Genomic DNA, 9,116 nt, shown 5'->3' on the forward strand with positions numbered 1-9,116 from the left:
AGAAGATGATCTGGCTTGCAGGGGAAGGGTTAGCCAACCAGTGTGTGGTTAGGTGCATCAGTGCATGATCACTCTCATCTATGAAATTGGAATGCAAATACGTGACTGTCTCCAGCAATTCCATACTGCAAATGATGTAGTCAATAATTGAAAAGGTTCCCTTTCCACGTCTGGTATACGATGCCGGACTATCTCCTTCCACATTGCCATTCAAGATTATCCCATTTAGATTAGGTAATAATGATAGTAGCAATATACCTCTTTTATCTGAATGTATACCTTTAGGGAACTTTGGAGTGGAAATTTCCAGTGATTCTTCTTTATATATGTTTACCCACTTTCTAATTTCAGAGTTAGAGATTTTGCCATTAAGATCGCCCATGATTATATATGACAGATGAAATTGATCTTCTATTATCTGGGAGATGGTTTCCATGATATCGGCGATTAGGGTATCTTGATTTTTGCCAGGATGGGCATATACATTGAAGAGCAGGATTGCCTTTTGTGGAGCTGTATTATGTATTTTTAAAGATACCTTAATGCACTGTAAGTTATCGAGGTTGGTCTGAACAATCTCCTGAGCCCACAAGTATTCTTCCCTCAGTAGGATAGCCAAACCTCCTTTAGCATGGCCCTGGTTGGTTGCTTTTGCAGGAGTATCATAAACATAGTAACCTTTCTGGGAGAAGGATTCAGTTGCCCAAGTTTCCTGTAAAATCAGGATATCAGGCTGGTTACTTGTGGCTTCAGTCATTTTATTCTTAGTTTTTCCAGCCATGTTCCACGAGGTAATCTTCAAACCATTGTTAAACAGGATGTTGTCGGCAATTGATGGTTTTGTTGCTATTCAATGTCTCCGAGACCCAAACCCAAGACTTTGCGCTATTATTGACTTCCTTTACTTCTAAATCTTGGTACCAGACTGCCCTTTCACCGTTGTTCACATGAATTTTCAGGGTATCCTTCCCTGAATACATAGATCCTGAGTAAATTGATCCTGGATCTTCTGATACAAAAGTGTTTCTAAGAAGATTTTTGAATTGCGTGCTAGAATTTAACCGAAAAGGATCGTTGGACCTTTTATAGGGTTTGTTTTCCTTTGGTTCCGATCTTTCAATTACATCATATCCACATTTATGGAGTATCTCCTTTTCGTTAAGAATGATCCCAGGAAGAACTGATGACCAAAATGATACCATCGCTATTTTGGTATTATCTTTTTTGGGAAAAATCACTAAATCTATTTCTTTACTGGTCAATGATTGTAGAGGCCGTATATGGTGGAGAAGATTGATTATCCTTCCTCGATTGAGTGGGACATTATCAATAGGAAAAAGTTCTACAAATTGTAATAATTTGGACTGTGTCACTTCACCACATTGAGAGAGCTTGTCATCATCTTCTCCTGCCCCTTTATTTCTATGTCCTATTTTTGTGAATAGCCTGGTTGGAAGGTATTCATCCGCTCTTGGGTTTAATGATTGTATTTTCTCTGCGATTTTTCTGTCACTGATTTCCCCTTTTTTAGTGGTATTAGGGATTATAATTTCATTTTGTTAATCTCGGTGTTTTTGAGGTGTGATAGGTTTTTGAAATTTAAGCTTGTGGGTTTTCTTTTTGTGAATCCTTCTTAATGGTTTTTTCCTCCTTTTTTTTCTTCCTTCTTGCTCAGTTTCTGTTTTTTTATTGGTTATTTCTCCTTTTTCAGCATCAGGTATGTTATTAGTGCTGTTTTCCTGATCGTCTTTGTCAAAATCATTTTTGTGCATATCAGTTTTTTTGGTAGGTTTTGAAAAAATTGGGTACTGTTTTGCAGTTTTTAGAGGTTCTTCTCTAAATAATTTTTTTAAGGAGTATATTATGGATTCGTTATAGGTTTTCAACTTTTCCCTTTTTTGTTTTTCTGTTTTTAATGTTTCTGATGTCTGAGTACTAGAATCACATTTTGTTTGCATCTGTACACTATTGTGGTTAATTGAGTTATTCTTTTGCGATTGCATGGTGTTAGATGTTTGTTGATTTTTCGCTGCTTCGGAGGATTCTTTTTTCCTTTTTTCTTCTACTAGGTACTTTAGTATACCAATTTGAACATCTAAAGTTTGATCAGAATTTTCTAGAATGTATCCTAAAAAGGAAAGGACCGATTCCAAAATTTCCTGTAGAGAGAAAAGAGCCTTTGACATTGGTGTTACGGAGTTAGCAAAATTATTGTTTTTAAGTATAAAAGGATCCAGAGAAGAATCAAGTGCAAGAGCTTGATCTGATGTTTTTTTTCGAAAAACTATTGGAAGACTTGTCTGAATTTAGCTTTAATTCTGATTTACTTTCCACTGACTTCAAGTTGTTTCCACGAGGATCCTCGGTATGATATGGGCTCCCAAAGCATTTTATTGGAGTTGAGGATTTTAAAAGAATTGCCTCGTGGTCCAGGGATTGTAGGTCCTGTGAAGAGTAGTTTATCTTGTTATTTAGTTCAGGTTCCAGTTCGCTTAAATTTTGGGTCGGTTGAAGGTTCATAGAAGAACACATTTTTTCCTCTATACTTCCAAGAGGATTAAGGTTATTTTCTATTTCCGGAATATTCGTATATAATTCCCTTTTTGATGATAAGGCAGAAAAGTAATTGCTGATTGCCGGGGTCCGAGTTATCCGGCCGTGTTTTATTGCTTTATCAGAGGATTTCCTGACTGCGTCCTCTGTGCCCATTCGCTTCATAAATATTGTGCGAGATCGTAATTTTTTAAATCCCATTTCACTTTCCTGACGTAGGCCTGATGGTATTAGTGATAATGGTTTCTCCAAAGATTTGTTTGTGGTTGCTATTGAAACTTCAGCACGTTTCACTGTGACCCTTTGCCTTACTCTCAGTTGCTTTGTTGTGCACTTACCGCATTTGTATTCGGATGGGATTCCTTGTCACAGAATTGCCCTGTAAGTGAGGATTATGGACGTAGATGTTAATAGGGTGGCCCGTCCCGTCCTTGTACGTCCCCGGACGGCCACAGACGGCCCGCCCTTTGCCCGGGCTTCCCGCGAGACGATCCTACTCCTATGTTTATACTTGGGAGAGCGGCCGTGGGCGGGGCAGGCAGGGGGCGCTGACCAGATGTCGTCAGGTCTCGCAGGGACTCCTGGAACAGTGAGTCCCTGCAGCGCAACACCCCTGCAGCCTCTCCACGCAGCGGCAGCTGGTCCGATGTTCTTTCAGGCAGATGGGGGCTGAGCCACACGCAGCGGCTCCCGCGCAGCGGTAGCGGCAAGTTGTAGAGATATCGCCGGTAGAGGCACTGGCAGAGCGGCCAGGTAGGACTTCAATGCTCCAAACACTCCAAACGCTTTAGCGAGGATTATGAGATCATTTCAAGTGTGCTTTATTGTAGCTCATAATCCACACTAAATGTGAGACAAAAAAACAAAAGTATCAAACAAAAACAGAACTGACCAAAAACACTACTCCCCCCAATATTTGGGGCGCTGTTAGCCTCTTGCACTCCTGGGCCCGCTTGCAAGTGCACCTGCCGCCCTAATGATAGCAGTGACCCTGAGAAGCAGGTTGTCTCCTCTTCTTTTTTCACCCCTGTCACACAATGCTGGAGCATCACAAAAATCTTGAAACAGGAAGTCTGTCCCTTTGAGAATAAAATGAGCTCCTGCATGTTGCTCCCCTTTTTGGGCAAAGGGGCCTTCTGCCCTTATACTAGCAAGGTAATTGAACCAGCATTCCCCCTTTTTAAAGTAAGACATTCATAATTGTGATGCCCCTCAGAACCCTGGGTACGGGTGCAACTGCACCTGCTTCACTAATGATAGCTACTACCTTTCAAAGCAGGCTATCTCATCTGCTCATCTTTAACACCATGGGTTCCTAGCTCACGCCATTCCTCTCCTTCCCGTCTCTCTAATGCCCAAACCAAGATGTCTCCTTTCTTTAATTTTCTCTTCCATCTGCTCCTCTAGGCCCAAACCAACACCTGCACAAAAAGTATGCACCGGCCCTCTAATGAAACAAAGATAAATGAGTAAAACGGCTTTAATTCTGCAACTGCAGCGCCAATGCCACCCATGGCTCTATGAAGTAGACGGTCTTCTTTGCCCTTTACCCAGGGCCTTCACTCCTAGGCCTCGTGCATAAGCAGATTGTCTGCAGCTTTGTGCCAGGAAAAAATACACACATCTAGCCAGCACCCCTACCGCCGATGCTTGGGCCCTGTTCAGTGTGCAGTAAGGGTTACCTGGGTCCAGTGCAAGGAAGGGAAATGGATGCGCCCATTTTCATAGTAGGGTGGAGAGATGGGCTTTTGTGCTTTGTAGTAGAGAGAGGGGCAGAGAGCTACAGTAGAAACATGCATTCTCTCCAGAGTGCCTGCTACCTGAAAGAAATGTAAATGCATGCGATTGGTTGATCACTAAATATTAAAGCTGCCTTGGAGCCAGTATAGACTTAAATTGATGGAGTCATTGGAAGCCTCCAGGTGACAAATTGTAATTTTTTTTAGAGGTAATGTATGGGTGCTATCAGTGGATTTATGTCGTGCATTCTTTCAATCGACAGAATTTTTTTTGCTCTAGATACAGTCTAAATACTTATTACAAAAATGTGTATTTTTGAAGCACTTATGCTATCTTAAACACCACATTTTTCAGCAGCCTATTTTATACTGTTCAAAACATTTTTAGAATAATCGCATAGTTACAGTGATTTCTGTCAAAGGGTCGGATCTCGTAGCACAACAAATACACAAATCACGATCCCTCACTGCACTAATCTTGGTTTAATTCTATGGCTCTCTGGTCACACACACACAGACATCGGCAGTGATTACATTAACCAAGTGAGATTTCATAACTTTAAAGTGTACAGTTCCAATAATTTTAACTTGCATATATTTTTCATTTAAGGTGTCTACGTATTCATTTGTATGCATTTAGCTGAAGGTTAAAACAACAACAAAATGCAGAATATTTCTTTTTAGCCACCTCTTTGACCCCTCACCCGTCTCCACACTCACTGCCCCTACCCCATGGCACTTAATTTTAGTCCCCACACTTTTATTTTTGCACTTCAACGGATGCATGTAAATGAAGACATCCTGAAAACGTACCAGTCGTGCTTCCAGGCTATCTTTCATTTACAAGTAATTGCAAACCCATTCACCCAAGTGGGAGTGCAGCCATGGATAACCCAGAGTGGCACACCTCAGCGTTTGAATTCTTCAACCTCAGAGGCATAATCCTCTTTGTATGTGTGCTACACAATGCAGCACACATGGGAAGAGGAAATAACACAGAGAAAAGAAGATATTTCTCTGGGTTATGCTTCAGCCAGGCATTGGCGCCATTTTGGTGCAAACCCAGGTTTACATATCTTTGTAAATCTGGGTTTGGGTCAAAATACATGGATGGATGCCTGGGAACACGAATGCTCCACCCATAATGAAAGGCACCGCTATGTGCTAAATTGCATTACTTAGTGCCATATGTATGAACACATTTTTCCATAGACACAGAATGGTTAAAACCCTTTGATACATCTGGCCTTTAGTGTTTACTAAAACATGCAAAGTCTCGCAAATCGACTTTGTGAGTAAATGCCAAAATAGATTTTGTGTCGGGGGATAACAACTAAAGTGACACAAACCTGATGCAAAATGTTAGTAAATATGGGCCTTAGTGTTCATTTTATTCATTTTTAGTGCCTAGTCACTGTGAGGAATTGGTGCTCTGTACTAAGAATTTAAAAAGGATATACATAGAGCAAGTGATGGTAAAGACAGTGGCACACTAGACTCTAGAGGGTTAAACAAGGACATATTGGTATGTATTGCTGAAGTTGGATATATGTTGGGAAGTCTGGTCCAGCATAACTTGCAACACTGGCACTGTAGGGTGTGACTGTAGGTTGACCCTTATAAACAGTTAAATAATTTCAGAAGTTTGTATTAGCCTTTACTGTGCCATTTAAGATCCAGAATGACGCTGCTGAGAATAATACTAATCTTATGTATTCTTACTTTCAGCCGTACAAAAGCATCGAAGCATCATTTAAACTGAAATTGTAAACAGCCAACTTTCTAAGAAAAGATAGACTCAGAGTCTTTTTTTAAAACAGACCTCGTAATGAACAAAAAAGTCCAACACGGGATTACGACGAAAATCAACCTTTACACCCCCTACTGCTGCGCTGCCGGTGGAAGTGCTGGCATTCGAGAAATCGGTGAACAGGTAGGTCGATAATCTATCAAACAATACATTGAAATGCTTCAACAACTTGAGCAAAACTGAAAGAAGGGCACTAACTACCCTGGGATCAGATAACTTGATTGTCATCAAACCAGATGACAAAGGAGGAGCCATTGTGATCCTCCCAAAAGACATGTACCATGATGAGTGTATCAAACTTCTCAGGGACACACAACACTATAAACGTCTTAGCAGGGGCTTAACAAGTGAAACATTAGAGGAAGTAACATCCAATTAAATGAAGGCTTAGAGAACGGTTGGATTACGAAACATGAGGCAGAATTCCTCATCCAAAAAGACCCATGAACCCCTTAAGTCTACATAATTCCCAAGGTGGATAGATAGAAATTTCCAACCCCCGGGCAGACCTATAGTCACAGGAATAGGCTCCATTTTGGAGCTGCTTCCACAATTTTGTGATTTTTTTCTAAGACCACTTTTGAAAAAAATGCCAACATACCTAAAAGGTACAAAGGATGTACTCAATCTGATAAAAGATTTCCCTTCGACACTTCAAAAGAAGTACTCCTCAGTTTTCAAGTTGAATCCCTCTATACAAATATCCCACAAGAAACAACATTACAGGTAGTGGAAAGAGTTTTTGACACCATAGAATGGAATTCCATTACTTCACAGGATTTTGTTCTGGATCTAGCAGACCTAGCTTTAACAAATACTTTTTTTTTTAATTTGAGGGTCAACATTACTTACAGGTACAAGGGACTTCCATGGAGAGTACCTTCGCTCCAAGTCTCGCCTGTCTGTACGTCCATGCTTTTGAAGCAGAATACATTCAAAGCAAAGTCAACCCATTGCAGAAAAATATACAGCTTTGGAGAAGCTATATTGATGATGTGCTGGCAAAATGGAAAGGCACACCAGCAGAAACAACCACATTTGCTAACTGGTTGAACGCACTTGATCCACACTTGCGATTGACAATGACACTGGGTGTGAACAAACTCCGTTTCCTAGACCTTCTGATATGTGCAGGGGACGGGAAGCTCACTACTGAAGTGTGTTACAAACCAACAGACAGTAGCAACTTGTTACGCTTCAATAGCTTCCACCCTTGCAGTCTACGAAAAAACTTACCGGTAGGTCAATTTTTCAGGCTGCGACGCAGTTGCACTGAAAAAGAAGAGTATAAAACACACACAAAAAAACTGTGCATTAAACTTCTTGAAAAGAATTACCCTGAAAGAATAGTTAAACCAGCCGACCATGAGCCCTTAACAACAATAGGGATCAACTTCTTGAAACATGGCCAAGGCAGGATAATGAGCGACTCATCTTTGCCTCTATTTTTAGCATGCTGTCAAACGCCTTCCAGAAAGTATTAAAAGTAACTGGAATATACTACTAACGGGGTGTCTTAATATTGAGAAGCCCAGGTTTTCATTCAAAAGAGGTACAGGCATCAAAGATACATTGGTGCACACACGCCCTAAAACAATCCCTGCAAAAAACAAGCTGTCTACGCTATGGAACCTTCCTCCACCCACTGGACATTCTCCATGTGGACGGTGCAGCGTATGTCCCTTGACAAAGAGAGTGAAAGAGGTAGACATTAGTCTTAGAATAGCGTGAAAGTTAAAAACTCTCACGAACTGCAATTCAAAAAATGTTGTTTACATTATCAAATGTCAGTGTAACCTTCTATACGTGGGAATGACCACAAGACAAATCAGCATCAGAATAGCAGAGCACCTGAGTACCATTCGATGCAGAAGGGAAGCCACCAGACTAACACAACACTACACAGAAGCGGGCCAAAATGATAGCGATATGGAATGGTATGTGTTAGAAAGACTCATACAAACATGCCCTGATATGAGTGACCCCCTACCCTGTTTGATCAGAGATGGGTATATAGATTATGAACAGATCTATATGGGTTGTACGATGATAGACCACGGGGAAGTTTATAACAAATAAACTACGTATGTTTGCCATATCATAAGTATTGCTACAATTGGCACACATGAATAGCCCTGGTTTACCCATACGATCAAAAGAACAGATCTTATATCAGTGCAGAATCCTCATGCACCCCTGACCTGTATATGGTTGTATACAGAGGCCATATACGGAAAACTGTTTTCCTAACAGTGATCGCAACATAATATGATCTGAGCACCAACAAACAATATTTTGAAAGTATGCACACAATAAGCAGTTTTTCCTTCTTCTCGTTTCTTTTTCCGAGATATGAGAAGACTGTAGCATCGAACGACATGACATGGAGAGAGATTAGTCCGATAAGAGGACTACAACCCCCATGAGCACTCGGGCTGTCTTTCTGGTACCGGCAATCACTTCCGCTTCTGCCCCAGCAAGAGCGGTAGAAGGCAGGCATTCCAAACATTTAAAAGCTTCACCGCACACGCAACCCGATGTACCTTCGGCACAGAGCGGGTTGCGTACTATGTGACATGAAAGGGCACTCCCTTTGACAAAGTAAGTGTTTTTCTGGGGTAGATACGCAGAGGGTTTGATTTGGATTGTATATCAGAAATACCCTTCTTTCTCTTAAGCACATAACCGATTTTTAACAAACCTATGGATTTTGCCTGCCTTTTATGAGCGTTTAACTTACTCTAAAAAATTTGCACCAACATTGGTGCGAAACACGCACATATCCCCAGTCCTAAAATCTCTCAAATGGTTGTCTTATGAAGCACGTATTCAGTTAAAGATCGCCGTCTGGTGCACAAAGCCCTTCACTTCAATACTCCCAGGTACCTTGCGCAAAAACTTGAGCTTTCTTGTAGTGTAAGAGCCTCAGGAAGCACCAATACTTTCCTCTTGAAACCACTCATACTTAGGAAAAAGAGAACTTGTCACAGAGCCTTCTCCGGCGCTGCCCCGAA

This window comes from Lissotriton vulgaris, chromosome 3_1 (genome assembly GCF_964263255.1).
Source record: "Lissotriton vulgaris chromosome 3_1, aLisVul1.2, whole genome shotgun sequence".
NCBI classification, from domain to species: Eukaryota; Metazoa; Chordata; class Amphibia; order Caudata; family Salamandridae; genus Lissotriton; species Lissotriton vulgaris.